Source organism: Coloeus monedula, assembly GCF_965178545.1.
Source record: "Coloeus monedula genome assembly, chromosome: 1".
Taxonomy (NCBI): domain Eukaryota; kingdom Metazoa; phylum Chordata; class Aves; order Passeriformes; family Corvidae; genus Coloeus; species Coloeus monedula.
This window is the reverse complement of record NC_138781.1, coordinates 87,908,569-87,925,037: the sequence shown is the minus strand read 5'-3', so window position 1 is coordinate 87,925,037 and position 16,469 is coordinate 87,908,569.

The window sequence follows — 16,469 nt, the reverse complement described above, 5'->3', positions numbered from 1 at the left end:
AGGGTGTTGGGCATTCAAATTGCTACAGCTAGGTATTGGCAAAATAAAAGATGAAGGAATGGAAATTATGGCCTTTGAAGATCAGTGAACTTAAGCACCTCATAGAGAAGCCTGATCCTGGCTGACTAGAAACACAGATATGTAATATATAATTTTTGAAGTTTGAAATAAAGACACACCACCCAGTGTGGGGTCAGGGACACCATATGGCAGCTTACAGATTGGTGTCTCTGAACCAATCCAGGACTGGAAACAGCAGAAGTGATTCTGGAAAGCAAATATACATATCCATAACAACAAAAATGAAAACTTTGCATGTTCAAGCAAGTCCTCACAAAACAAACCTAGCAGGGAACTCCAGAGGATATTGTACAATAAAAACAAGTTTCCTGTGTTACTTCTGTTTTTTGGAACTGCTCATCAGTTTGTGTGACATTTCCTACTGCTTCCAAGTGCACTGAGGGTACAGTCTTCCCATGCTCCTTCTCAACTCTTTCTGCAGTAGTTCTAACTAAAACAAACTCTCCAAACAACCTCTCAGAATGAATTACTGTGAAAAAGAAGAACACCTCTTGGAAACTCATTTCAGTACATGTGATTTAACCAAAGAGTATGTGAGCCCTTTCTGCCTAGTTCTGTAAAGAATCTCACTATCATAAATTATTCTCTTTGACTACTGAAAAGAAGAAAACCCCTTGAACAATCAAGACTACCCTCTGCTTTTGCTGCGAGACTCCTGTCAGCTTTTTAGTGAAACAGCAGCTGGAGTATCTGGGTTCATTCTTTATTTCTTCCTTTTCAGTGATCCTTTCTGATTTTCTGTTGATGATATATTCTCCTTTAAATATTTCTCTAAATTATGTTTGCTGTAATTTCTCTGCCTAAACACCCAGATAGGTGTCTTTCCCTTTCTTCAAATATCTGGAAAGGAAAATACACGACATCCTGAGACAGCTCATGCTTTCTTAACAGATCTCTGCCTTCCTCTTCCATATACTCAATCTAAAACACTCCAGCTAAAAATCAAAATTATTCCTTCTAGTTCTCATTAAGGAGAGATGATGCTGATTTTCTTATTTAAATTTGCCACGTGGCTACCAGCTTTATTAGTACTCTAACTTTTGATTCTTTTTTGGTTCTGAATATTGCGTGTGTGACATTCACAAAGCTACATCCATGTGAAATAATCCACAGAAAGCATGCTCTAATTTTGGGGAAGTCCCACACTAGGCTTATGTAGTATTTAGAGGTGACTGATCATTACTTGAAAAGCATACTAGATTGCTATTGTTGCATTTGACAAATAAAATCTGAGTAGCTGGTTGAATAATGAAAGCAACATTAACTAGACTCTGTGCAATGTCTGAGGAGCAATGGAATTTGTTCTCCAAATACATTATTCAAGAAGCAATTTTTCAGTCCATGTTAGAGGTGATATTGGGCAAAGAACAGGACAAAATGTTGTTCGTTGTTAAGGCATAGTTTGGTAATTTGCTATTTTGCAAATTTGTCATTCTGCTGTGTATTTGGAAAGTTCTGTGAACACAGCCTGAGGCTGGCAAACTTTGTTCTTTTGGAGCTGATCATTTTTCATCCAGTCTGAAGATGGTTTTATAATTCAAAAAATGCCAAGACTGTTACAGTTTCAAAAAGGTTATTTGCACACCAGCTGCAGAAATACTGTGTGTTTTGCTTGTTTCTGAAAACACTTTCAATATCAGGTAAGAAAAAAAGCGAACCATTAATGTTTTGTGTTCATCCTAGTGTAAAATGTCAGAACAAAAGTCAAGAAGTGCAAGGTGCTCCCCTAACACATTCTGACATTAAAAATTTTTGATTTTATGAATATATGTCCTCTAGCTTATAGATTTTTTTCCATTTCTTTGTTTTCTTGTACTTAGCTTTTTCTCTTATTTAGCACTCATCCATGGGAAGCAGATTACATTTCTAGTCAATTTTGGAAGCTGTTTTCATCAGAGAACTTGATTCTTGGAAGTTCTGACATTTATCTGGTGGTTGCTTGTAAAGCACTGTGTCAGACCCCCTGAAGACCAGAGACTGAACATCCTCTCTAAATGCTGGTAACCAGCATATTCCTGATTTAGTTGCTGGCAGAGCCAGCTCTGGGCTTCTCAGCAGACAGTGACATTTTGCTGCTCAAGAACCTGACAGCCCTAAGATGTACGACATGCTGACTTGAAAGAAGGGGTAGAGTTTACATGGAAAAGCCTTGCACAGAGTCGTGTCACTTTGACCACATTTGGGGACACAGGAGAATGAAGGGAAAAGGGCTACTAGATAGGGTGGCTCTCCCTAGCAGCTACCACTAAACTAAATATTCCTTCCATAACCTTTTGGAAATGATAGCCATAGCTACACTGAGCACCCTAGACTTCAGTATATTTAGGTAGTGGGAGAGCAGATAACTTTCTTCCCACCATTACATGTTCCCCATATCAAGAACCAGTGTTGTTCAGTGTTGGGGCTGAAATACCTGATTTGGAAGAAATGCTTTCCTTTTGTGATACTTCTCTGCCTTTGACAGTTACTAACCAGCATGGATAGTTTTGATCTTCTTCACTGAGTCTATAAGTCTCTCCTACATACCATGTTATTCCTGGCAGCCTTTGTTCCTTGATATATTATATCAGCTTTCTTGAGTATCACTATTGCATCAAGCTTCAGCTTGTACTAGAAAATCTAAGATAGTGCCCTTTGAAAACACAATCAAAGTGATTAACTGTATACAAGTGACAGAAGAAGACACAAACATTGGAAATGAGTGCTCAGCAGATAACATACTTCGTCTTCTCTCTGACAAATTATTTAGCATGGTTGCCTGAGTATTCACCAGCTTGACTCAACTCCTGCAATTTCCCTCTCCCAAGTTTCAGGTCCTTCATTTTAAAACAGTAGCTGATACTGGACAGAGGATTTCTCTGCAAGGTCTGAGGCTTTTCACACGGCAGAAGTAGCACTTGGGACTTTTGGACTGCTATAGGAAACATCCTTTAGATGTCAAGGAATCTGTGTATCATTGTTTCCAGCACTACCATTCTACCCTTCTTCATTTTCCTGAATTACCTCTTTACTAAACGTAAATTGAGAAGATTTAAGAGATGAGGCCTGTTTGTTCTGGTCAGGTCAACATATTTTATTTTAAAATATCCCTTCTTCTATCATTGGTCAAAATCTTGAGGCTGAAATAGAATACAGCTGAACATAAACTGTTCTGTGGTTTTAACACACACAACCAGAATAGCATCAGAAATATCACAGATTATTATTACCAAGAGGATACTTTTATAGCCAGTATTATTATTTACTATTATGTATTATATATGTATTATTACATTATAATCTGAATAATGCAATAATACCATAATTATGTAATTATACAGTAGTAATGTTATAATAAAATATATTGCCAGAATTGCAACTGGTTGATTAGACAACATGATAAACAGCAGGTGATACATAATACACACTCAGATTTCATGCAAGCATAAATCAAATTATAAGTTTTGATAAATTTGTGATATCTTACATCACAGCTGGCTTTGCCTCATGTGACCAGTTAAAAGGAGCAAAACAATTCCTTGTTGATCCCATAAAACAAGTCATGAGCTATAAACATGCCAGCCTTAAATTTGCAGCTAGATGGTACTAACATTTGGATTTTACTGATGCTCAGCAAGTCTCTACTTTGTATAAATAAAGCCAAATTAGAGATTATTTATAATGTTCTGACACACTGCAATATCTAATGTGAAAATACATCGATTCTCAGTACACTTCCTTGCATAAAAGTATAAACATTATTGCAACCATCAAAATACATTAAAAATTTTGTATTCATCTTTGTTTCATCAATCTGGTCCATCATTTAATTCTGAATAGTAAATATTTAGCACAATTTTTTGGTTCTCTGGCCCTAGAGTGTTATCAGCAACAGTACTTGTTACTATAAACTAAGTACAATCCAGAAATAAAGTTTTTTTTGCAATGTCAGCTTCTTCTGCCATGTTGGGGGATAAAAGTCTTCATACTTAAAATAAATATTTCAGGTGCTTCTGGTTTCAAAGAAGAAAGTGTAAAATGAAAACCAAATAAGTATATGAGTTTTTATATGAAAGTCATACCCTTTTTTTAATATTCCCTTATGAGATTTGAATGCTATGCTTAATGTAAACCACACAATGTGTTTTCCTAGTAACACCATATTCTCATTAAATTTGTATATATGTAACAGTGATTTGTGAATTCCATTTATTTTGCACAAAAAGATATTCTTGTTTCAGTATATCTATTTTATTTCATTATTCCAGTATGTTTGGTCATTAAAAAATTAAAAATTAATTTTTATTATAATATCTGAAACATCATCGTGTTTGCTTTCCTTTTCCTTCACTTGATTTGCTAAACAGCCCTGTATCATCACTGTTTGAAGGAGATTATTAAGAGGGATGAATAAGACTGGATGCTTACCTTGAAAATTGACTCCAGCTGCTTTCCTGTGGCGATAACTTTTGTTATCTCTTTATGGTTTCTTGTTTCAAACAACAGAAACAAATTGTTCAAATTCTTTCATTAGTACTTCCACTGCCACAGGCTTGGGCAAAAAATACTTTGTACCTCCCTGGTAAATTTTTTATAGCAGCAATCTGCAGGTTTTGTACATAGATATGAAACTTTAACAATGTAGAATTGTTTGGAGAATTGAAGACAACAGCATCAAGAGGAATAAGATTACTGCATTTATTCTGCTGTGTGCTGGTGTTACAATGGTAAGAAATGTTCTGATATTTGAGGTGTGTGAAGTTTCATTCCTGTGTCCGTACAAGGTGGAAACAAATGTAGCGAAAGCAGGGCAAGACTTCGTGTGTAGCTGCTCACTGGGTAGAATACCTGAGTGCTGTAGATCCTAGAGCTCTTTCCTGTCCAGTTACAGATTGGAGATGCATCTCCTTCTTTATTCGTAACTCCAAAAGCAGCTGAATAGCACCTGGGTGCATCATCCTCAGAAGTAAGTGCAGGAGGAGTTGAGAGAGGTCGTTGAAGGGTCAAACATGCTGCCACTTCTGGAACACATGAGCTGTAGAATGGGCTTGACTCAGTTGCCATCCTAAACAGGGTATTTACTAATTTGTATGCCATCCATATAATAACCATGCTGATGTTTTAGGTACTATTTTTGTACATTTTGTGAATAAAATTATCATGAGTTGCTCTGTAACAGCTGTCCTGTTTGCAGAGATGCTGGGTATCTCAGCATGAAGAAGTCATCAAGACAACCACTCTTTTTTTTTTCGATGTTGTTCTCTTTCCCCCCCTCCCCCTAGGTTAAACAAAACTATTCAATTTAAAAGAATACACCTGGTCTGGAAACCTGTAATGCCATTAAATGCCTTATGTCTTGACACAGTGTACAACAAATTGGTATAACTTTTTTGTCCCATATTTGGGTGTACTTCATTCCCATCTGGTTATATTCTTTGATGTTCCCAGTAATAACTGCCAGTCACTTGGGTCTCTTAGATATCATCTGCACAAATAAAACCTGACACTGCTTTCATAAAATAATGTCAATAGTATATCAAATTCTCCAACATATTCCCTGCACAGCTGCACCAAATAACAGAAGTAAAACTGCCTTCAAGCATCATGTATAAAATCATAAGAGGAGTTCCTTTTAAAAGCAAAGCTTAGCTAACTTGTAAACAAGATGACAAATCACAAGCAGGTTGGTTTAGGTTTTTTATTTTCAGGACAGGAAAGGTCATGAGAAATATTTTTTTACTCATCTGCCTCCTCCTTACCAGAGGCAGCAATATAAACAGTGAGAATAACCAGTGAAAAGACTTATCAAAAATAAAAATAAGTTTTTATGCCTCCTACAACTTAGAAACAAAAATATAGGAGCCGAGGGTGAGAGATGCAAGTGCTTTACAAATATGACAGGCTTTATTCTCCTTTCCATCTGATATCTGGTGCTTCTTGTTGAGTACAACACAATTTAGACAGAGTCACTGCTGCATTTGAGATCTTCTAATGCTTAACATATGCTCCCTACAGCTAGAGAACTGGCATATCAGTGTAGACTTCTTTCATAACTTCTTTGCCCAGCATAAGATCCTGTTTTCGTAACAAAGAAAACCTCAAAACACAAACAAGACTACCAAAAAAAACCCCAAAGCCCCAGCAAACCATGTGATTTACTCACCTTTATTTCAGACTAAGTACCATCATGTAAAGTAGATGCTTCTAGCAGGTATTTTAGAATCAGCCTGACTTTTTTCAGGCAAGTGTCTTTTCTAAGACAAATTATCTTTTCTATAAAAAAAAGACAAGAAATTTCTACACTTAGCCCTTCTGAAGCAAACATCATTACAGAGGCCTTTATCAAAAAACAGCAATTATTTAAATATCAATTAAATATTCCAAAATACTAGACTGTAAGTTAACTATTCTGAAACCTAAGACATATTTCGGTGTATGTAAGCTGAAATAATTCTAAGCCATGAACAAGTGACCTAATTAGCTCTCAGGAGAACATTAAATGCTTGGAATATTTTGAAGCTGACACGTTTTCAGCAAAGATGGTACAGTAAAGATAATGCAACACAAAATCATAAGGATCATGGTCATATGCTTCCACTTGAACTTAAATTGTCAGCTACCAATAGGTATATTTTAAAGGAATCTGAGAAAAGAAACTTTTCAAAAACTCATTATTACCAAATATCAAAATCCACAGTTTAGTACCAAGGACTCACATAGAGACCAGCATCATTATCTGTGTTAGAAGTGGAGATAAGGGAGCAGAGACTGCATCTTTCTGTACCACTGCACTTGTAATGTAAAGAAGCATTACAATATTTTGGCTAAACCACTGGAAATGTCAGTGCTTTTTAAAAGTTATCTGAGCATGTTTATCTTGGAAAATATATTTAGATGTATAGATATATAAATTACTAAAAAGATGTGGAGCAGGAATGACTGCTGAGCAGCTACTCAAAGCAGTCTTGACTGTGAACCATATAGCACAACTATACCTAAATACTAAATTTTTTAACAGAAAATTAAATTGCTTTTTTCTTTACAAGGCAACATTTTCTGAAAGATGAAGGAAGGATGCAGGAAGACTAGAAGAATGTAGAATAAATCCTGCCTGTGGTCTCCTCACTGGCTTACAAAATTAGCTAGGTGCTGAGGAGACTGTCTTGCCCTCTCCTAAGGATCTGAAGATGTGGTGTATGTAACATCCAGCAACAGGATGTAATATTCCTGGAACCTCCTTGAACACCAGTCATAATGAGACCCTGATCTTAGTTTTCATTTCTGTACTTCACTTAGTTTTCATTTCTATACTTCACTGAAATGTAAATAATTAATAGGAATAATAATAATAAAAAAGATAATAAGCAACTTGCTTACCGCTACTCATGACAAAGAGAGAATTTGAATTTAGGTGAAGAAATAGTATACCAGCAGCCTATATGAGAGTAATACACATCTCACTTTTGATTTGTAGCATATGATTACTTGCACTGCAATGTGCCATATTTGTAAAGTCAATGGCTAAGTGGCATTTACAGTGACTAATGTAGGAACATAGAAAGAACGCTTGTTTGTAGAATTGTCTTGCAATGTTAAGATTTACCAACAATTCAGAGTTGTGAACACAAGGAAAATTAGTGAGCAGCCATGATGAACTATTTCTGTATGGACTGAGAATTACACAGAGGTTTCAGCAGATGTTCCTTAGCTCTTAAAAAATACTTTATGAGGTAGCATAACTTGATTTGTTTTTTTTGTTGTTTTCTTTCTCCAAAACTGGGCATAACACTGTTCATGAACTCCATATTTCAACTATAAACATGGCCTGTTCTCAGTATGAATAGGTGGAACTACAGTGATCAATTACCTCGGAGTAATCTACATTCTGAAGCCCAGAAGATAGCATTAATCTTGATTGGTTGGCTCAGTTAGGGACTGTGACTCCAAAACTTATTACCTTCCATCCCTTCAAGGGATGAAGTCATTTTACATCAATTTTGAGCTGATGGCATAATTTTTCTATATAGCCAGTGAGATTTGGCAGTCATTCTATGCTTTTTTTTTTCTCCTCTTGAGGAAGAATAGGTATAAGACAGTCCTGTTATTAATTTAGAATATACCAAGGAGGCCGGAGAGGAAACCTGTGAATTGAGAAAGCAAAACAATACTTCTATAAAACAGTTTAAAATTCTGTAGCTGGGGCTTTAAAATCTTTCTCTCTGAGGTGTGACTCATATAGATCTTCAAAACTAAAGAAGTTTATGGTTACCTTTTCCTGATTTTTATGACAACTTATTGGAGCACACTGATACTGTGGCATGGTGGATAAACAACATCAAGATATTTCTTCATTTCCAGAGTTCCTTAAGAGCTTCAGCACCCTGTGGTTCATGAGAAAATATCTCAATAAAGATTGGTAGGATAGGATCTTTCTAAATTCTAGGATAGGCCAGACAGGATCCTGTCAAGCATGGCATGAGCTAGGAATGGCACATTCTCTATATGGGCAGAGGATGAGGACTTTGTGACTCTTATTTCCAAGAGCCTCTGGGTAGTATGACACTGTTGCTTGGATGGTATGATCTGTCTTCACTGTTTATTCCTTAGGCTTTTGATAATAATAAATACCAGTAGAATCTTCTAAGTGATATGTGTTTTGCCTGCCTTCCTCAAGAAAGTGATAGTAGTTCTCACACAGTAACAACACAAGGAAAATAAGGAAAGCCTGAAAATATATATTAGCTTATTAGAGCTACTGTCATTAAACATTAGATGGTTCATGAGAGCTGGGCAAAACTTAAACTTCAGAAAAAGTAAAAAGCATCTAAGTACTACAGATTCACGGGTTAGGCAGCAACTGGTGTGCAATTAATTAATACCTAGCTGCTGGAACTGGCCATGGTTAGATGCATTAAAGACCATCTTTTTAAGCTCTCAACATCTTTTAGTACAATCATTCTGTCAATGCCTTTTAGCTGCAGTTATTCCTATCACAATATTTCTCTGTGCCACGTGAACTCTGGCTAGTCTTGAAGTATTTTTTGAATAATTGTCAATTTAACACATTTAGTCATTATTTTTTCCATCATTGTAAGTTCTAGCATAAAAGACACATGGAGAGCTGCTGTTATTGTTTTCAAGCTTTTTTTTCCCCATAACTTGTCAAATGTGGCCTGATTTTGCAAAAAAGCTGAATGTCATACACAGCCTTTGAGGGCTGAGAACTCCTTCTAGACATCCAGTTGCATCCTAAACACACATGGCTTAGCCAGCAGCAGATTGACCTAGAAGCAAATTACTATAAATCGTAGCATACCCATTGAAGAAGTTTATTGATAGCTGGGTAATTGTGAAACATCATCTAAGATTAGATACCGAATTAAAATCTAAAGATAACTTGGATATAAAGTTTAAAAAAAGAAAAAAAAAAGAGAGACTAGGCATTCAAGGCACCTCGATCAGACATTGAGAATATCCATTATACATTTATAAAACAAATTCCTTATATGTCATGTAAAAAAATTAAGGCATCCAGGGTGAATTGTAGCACAGTAGTGCATCTCACACTTGTATTTAGCTCTACCCTGATTTACCACGCTCCTAAAGACAATGTAGACTTTCTAAAATGTTTTGTTTCACCTTATACTTGTATGCTATCATTCCTGTGTGTTTTTTCTCTCCTTCATTGCAACCAACTTCTTGTAGCCTAAGCATCTGGCTCTAACTACCTGAGGCAGAGCTTTTCAGTCTCCTCCATTACCAAGTTCTGTGGCTGCTCTCATAGAAACTTCCCTATTGTGTGCACCCCAGATAATTTCTCTGAGTTTCAATGATTTATGTAAATAAGTCAGATATTAAAATTAACCATCATTCATGTATTATTCTGTACATATACCTGCATAAATACATATTCCTAGGCCTAAAATACATCAGTTACTTCATTAATATAACTGATGACATAACAGAGACCCATCACTCATTTTGAGCTCATTGATTTAGCATGCCTCAATTTAAAGTAATTATTTTTGCCCTTTCTGTTCTATCTGGTATTATCTATTAATTCTTGTACATTTTTCAGTATTGGAAATGTGTATTTCTTCCATGTATTTATATTTGCTGAATATACTCCAGAAAAAGACCTTCTCTGATTTTTCTCTTCCCTTTCTTCCTCTACTGTGTTTTGACCCTGCCTCTTTCCCTGTCACAGTCCTGGGACTTAATGAAGTCTTCATCCCTGAAAACCAGACTAGATAAAAGCCCTCAGTAACTAAGTGTGATATGACCCCTGATCCTGCTTTAAGCAGGTGTTTAAATGAGATGACTTCAAGACATCTCTTCCAACCTGGGTTATCCTATGATACTATGATCACTTTAATCCGTCATGCAAAGCAAGCCATCCTTTGCCAATTATAGCATTAAAGAGCACAGCAGTTAATGACAGTAGCAGCAGGGACTGGAGGAGGCCTCCTCTGTGGCATCTGCCAGATGTGCTCTCTGCACCTGGTGGAAGTGCAGTGTGATGTGCAACTCCACTGACATACAGGATGTCATTTTGATCTATCTGTAATGTAACTCCTGTCTCATTCAGGGCCTTATGCAAAGAGCGCTCTCTGCACCCTTTTTGTCTTCCTATTATGCTGCATGTGACTCTTATCCACAGTTCAAGGCTTCCCTTGGAGACAAAAATTATTGTCTAAGCTTAAGCTTTCCTGTGGTGCTCACAAGTACACTATGTGCTAGAGACTGTGATGCAGCCTAAGAATAAGTCCTATATTTGCATTTCTATAGCATTCAACAACACACAGCATGGTCAAGGCAGACTTGAGGCAATCCTCAGGAACAAACGTGCAGCATTCAGCACTACACTGTGCTTTAACTCCCTTATAAGAGAGCCCTTTGGAATAAATTTATCTCCTATCTAAGAAGAGATTGCAGATGCGTGAATTTTTGAATGAGCATAGACACAAATTTTGTCTCCCACCATCCCATGAGGCTCTGCTCTGTGTCATCTACACAGAGAAAGAGAGGTGCCCTCCAGCTCTTCAACCCATACCACAGGCCTCTTGTGTTCCTTAATGCTTTCCAGGAGGCTGGCACGTCCTTTTCTGCTTGTCACCCTCTCATGCTACAGGAGAGCCATATCACCTGGGCGCCATGCTCTTTAGTTCCTTAGAGGACCCACCTCTTCATACACCACACAGAAAAATTCCTCCTCTCTTTTTTTTCCTCAGATGTGAGCAGAAGCTCAGATGGGAAAAGGGAACATAAATGAGGGAATCAAACCATCCAACCCCTTGTTGTTGCAGTTAAGGATTTTATATGTATCCTAGTGACTGCAGCTACTTTATCATATAACACAATGCCTAAAAGTATTTTTCTTAACTGCCACAGATCATTTTCATTAGTTACCAGTACACAGAAATCTCTAGGTAAATTTCTTTACTACAAAGCTGGAAAGTCTTCAATCATTGTCATGTAGTGCATTATACTATTTTACAATTCCAAGGCTCTAGCTTTAAAATATTGGCCTATGGCTCTACAACATGAATGTTTTTAAGACCTGCTGGAAACTCTGAAGGGGACAACACTTTCACAAGTAAAAAAGATGTTACCTTATGGTTGTATTTTTATAATACTTTTTAACCAACTTAAGAGTTGACTGTGTTGGAAGAACGATGCACCATAGCTCCTCTTGCCGAAGGCAAGAGGAGTGAAACTTCTACATCAAAGAGCAGAACCTCAAAAGATTTAGTTGTGCTAAGATAATGATCATCTTAGCGATTCAATGGTTACTCTACTTCAAGGATGACCACACATCTGGATCCCTTTGTTCTATCCTTTTACTTTTTCAGAAGGTGTTCCGGTTTGGCCAAATTTAGAAATATATCCTCTGAGAGAAGGCACAACCACCCCTCCCCCCACCAGGTTCAGGAAAAAATAGATTTTCCTCCAAGGAAAGTGAAGGAGATAAAACTATTTCCTTAACAAACACACGGGAAAGGAAAATAATGCTAAATAATAAAATCTCTCACTGTGGAGAAAAAAACCTGGGAAAGTGTTCGAGTCCTCCCTTTGGTCTCCTCGGAGCTGGGGCTTGGCCCAGGGCCAGGCCCTCTGTGCCCGGTGGAAAAGTCCTCCCAATGTGCTCTGATGTTAAAGCAATCAAGCAGTCCAGTAGAAAAGGGAGAAAATCTGAAATTCCAGGGAAGGAAAAATTCAACTCTCAGTCTCTCTCCGGAGAACAAAGCAGCTGAACCACTGGCCAAAAAAAAAAACTGTCCTGGGCGCAGCAAGCTGGGTGCTTCCTCCCTCCCCTGCCGCAGCTGGAAACCAATTGCTATCTGTGTGTGACCTTGAACAAGCTGCAAACTGCTTTGAAAAAGTTTTGCTCAGTGTTTTCCTTCCCCCTCTCAGGCTCAGTTTAGAGGCATAGAAAGGCACAGGAATTAATTTCTGGTATAGGCAGCAATATTGGATACACATCATAAGGTCACCCCAAGAGAGAAGGTGAGCTGAAAGACCTGCTTCCTCCACCTTTAGAAACTTCCACTGTGTGGGTTGGGATGGGGGGGTTGTTGTTTGTTTTGGGGGGCGGGGGGGTTTGCCTTGTTTTGTTTTTTAGAGTGAAAGAACAAGCTGATTAGTAACCTATAGATTTTCAGGTAAACCTTTATTAGATATATTTCCCAGAGCAATTCTGTTAGAATTTGCTTCAAGTAAGTAGAACATCTGCATTTCAGAAAGCAAATAAACCCTGAGTTAACACTTGTGAAAATCAAAGCAAGCATTATTACAAAGCAGCACTCATTACCTTTTTCTACTTGGTGAGACAATATTATTTTGAAGAAATCATCTTGGGAGGAAGCAACTCTTCAAATGTCTATTCTTATCTACATCACATAGTCATTTTTTCAGCTAAGGTTAGTCTAACAGAGTTCAAAAGTGTTAGTCTACTGTTAAATGTTAACTCTACAAAACGACATCAAATATATTCCATAGCTATTGCTTTTATTGTGTTATTAATACAGTTCAGCTTTGCAAGTCCTATGTAAAGACACGTTGTGTCTAGTCTGTATACATGCCAACTCAGAAAGCCAAGAAACTGTATGTTCTTTTCACACACTAGCACAAAGCAATACCTTTTCTTCTTTGATTAGCACAATATTATATTAATGTCTTCCAGTCAAAGAAAAACTACTATATATCTTACACATGCTTAATAAACATTGTAAAATACAGGTATTGCATGTGAACTATGTAGCATGTATGACTTCAGACATGGATGTGTATCCTGCTTGTTAAAGTGATTCAGGGAATAGACTGGAAGATATTGTGAACATCTTTGTTGCTATACATTGGTTTTCTTTTCATAAAAATTGTAAGCGCTTCTCTGTGAAGAGATGCGAAGACCACCAGCGAGCATCACTGGAATCTCCTTCCAGGTAGACCCTGAGTATTATCAGAAATTTAGGAATTTGGGAAAAGTCTCTGGGTGCATCATGTGGGCTGCAGTCTCCTGTCCTCCCTCTGGTCAAAAAACTTTAAAAGAAGGAAAAGGTTTCTACATAGTCTCACGCTTTTCCAGACTTCTGGTTGTATTGCTTAAAAAGAAATCAAAATAATTGACTAAGGATGGGGAGTGAGGGTGTGGCTGTAAATCCTAATTGGGTTTGATCTGGTCCACAAACTGAAATGGTCACCCTGGTCTGAAATCAAATGAAGGATGAGTTTTTCCTGCTTAAACAGCTTAAATTTCTGAAAAGTGTTTCCTGGGGAGGTTTCCTGGGGAGATTTCCTTAGAAACTCAATCAGATGTACTTAATCACCAAATCAGATGTACTTAATAAGGTTGAGAGAATTTGGTTTGTTCAGCCTGGAAAAGAGAATGCTTAGGGGTGATCTACTGTGGCCTTCCAGTACCTGAAGGGAGCCTGCAAGAAAGAGAGGGACTTTTTACAAGAAAATGTAGGAACAGGACAAGTGGGAATGGATTCACACTTAAAAAGCATCCATTTAGATTAGAGGTTAGGAGGAAGTTCTCTGTTGTGAGGGTGGTGAGGGACTTGAACATGTTGCCCAGAGAAGTTGCTGATGCCCCATCCCCATAGGTGTTCAAGGCCAAGGCTGGATGAAGCTCTAAGCAACCTGGTCTAGTGTAAGGTCTCGCTGCCCATGGCAGGGGTGTAGGAACTAGATGGTCTTTAATGTCCCTTGCAATCCAACCACTCTAAGATATATGAAAAAATTATTTGTTAATAAATATTGTTTATTTATTTCTTAATAAATAAAATAAAAAAATCTTAAAATACAAAAGTCAACCTCCAGGTTTTTGTTTTCTTTCAAAGAAAAACTGAAATGCAAAATAAATTATAAGAACTGATCTGTGAGTAATGAAGTCTTACTAGGGTTGCTATTGAACTTGCAACCAGCTACTGAAAATAACAGGAAAAGAAAAATCTTTTATTTTCATATAACAGCAAATTGTCCAAGGGTTAGGAAACATTTGCAGAAACCCAACAACCTCACAAATAAGAACACAAGCCTGTAATGCAATTGAACAAAACATCCAATAATGTTGAAGGTCCTTTGCCCAGGGTTATCAGATCTAACGAGTCAATAAATGCTAATGGATCAAAGTCTAGCTGGGCCTAAAAAGCCTAAGAAATTTCTATAACTAAAAAAGAGACATCCCTAGACTTATGCTACAGTTGCTGCTGATGTATCTAGCTCAAAATTTCAGCTAAATTCCATGTATAAGACAACCCCATAAAAAAGCTGTACTAGGAAAAAAATAGGTAAAATCTGATAAATGCAGATGATTTAGGGTAACTGCGTTGGGTTTTTATGGCTAAGCTTTGGAAGAAGGGGGGGCTGCAGGGGTGGCTTCTGTGAGAAGCTGCCAGAATCTTCCTCCATATCCAGCAGAGCCAATCCCTGGCAGCTCCAAAGACAGAGGTGCTGCTGGTCAAGGTTGGCCCAATTAAAAATGGTGAAAATGGTGATAACACCTCTGTGATAACATATTTAAGAAGAAAAAGGTAAAAAAAAAAAAGTTACACAATTGAGAGAGAAGAGCAGGGTGAGAACACGTGAGATAAACAACTCTGCAGACACCAAGGCCAGTGGAGAAGGAGGGGGAGGAGGTGCTCCAGGTGCCAGAGCTGGAGGTGAAGAACATGGTGAAGAAGCTGTGCCCCTGAAGCCCATGGAGATTCACAGCTGATGCAGAGATCCACCTGCATTCTGTGGAGAACCCCATGCCAGAGCAGGTGGATGACTGCTGACAGGAGGCTGTGACCCTGTGGGAGGCCCGTAGAGAGAGAAGCCATAGAGCAACCTGTCCTTGAAGGACTGCACCCCATGGAAGGGTGACCCACACTGCAGCAGTTTTGGGAGGACTGTTGCCCACAGGATTGACTCATGCTGCAGCAGTTTGCAGAGAGCTGTCACTCGTGAGCTGGAGTCACACTGGAGAAGTTCATGGAGAACTGTCTCCTGTGGGAGGGACCCCATGATGCAACAGAGGAATGACTCCTCTCCCTAAGCAGTGGGAGAAACCGCAAGTGATGACTTGACCATACCCCCCATTCCCTGTCTCCCTGTGATGTTGGGGGAGGAGATAGAGCTGGGAAGGAGGAAGGAGTGGGTGGAAGGCATTTGTAAGGTTTTATTTTATTTCACATGATCCTGCTCTGATTTTGTTAGTAATAAATTTAATTAATATCTCTAATTCAAGCCTGTTTTGCCTCTGATGGTATTTGGTGAGTGATCTCTCCAGGTCCTTAGATCATGAACCCTTCATTATCCCTTCTCTCACCTGTCCAGCTGCAGAACGGAGTGATACAGAGGTTTTTATGGGTGCCTGTAATCCAGCCAGGGTCGACACACTACAGTAACAAACAAACAAACTCATAAGAAGAAACTAAGTAACATTTTTCTGCCCTGATTGTCTGTGGGCTGTTGATGAGGTGAGAATTTTCACTGTGATTCAAATGACAAGTTAGATTCCATGGAACAATTCCTTCTAATCTTATGATTTTAAATTTGTAGCTTAACTTCTCATCAACCTTCTCAAGATGTTGTTGTCCCCTGCCCATATGCAAAAGGCAGGAATGAAAAGCCACGTGTCTGGTCAAACCCACAGAATGCTTCACACTCCTACGTTATACACGGTTTTCTCCAATACAAGTCCAGGTGGCCGCATCAGTATGTGCGGCACAGGAGGGTTGGGAGGAGTGACAGAAAAGATCATTTTCTCTTTCACACTTTCTCCTTTCAGCCAAAGCACCAAAGCAGTGCAGGTTACTGCAGGCTGCCTCCCCAGGGACTTCTGCATCTTCCCCCCACTCCAGGAACTGCAGCAGTTCTGACACACCATCTTGCAAAATGGTTACTTAAGCTAGTAGTCA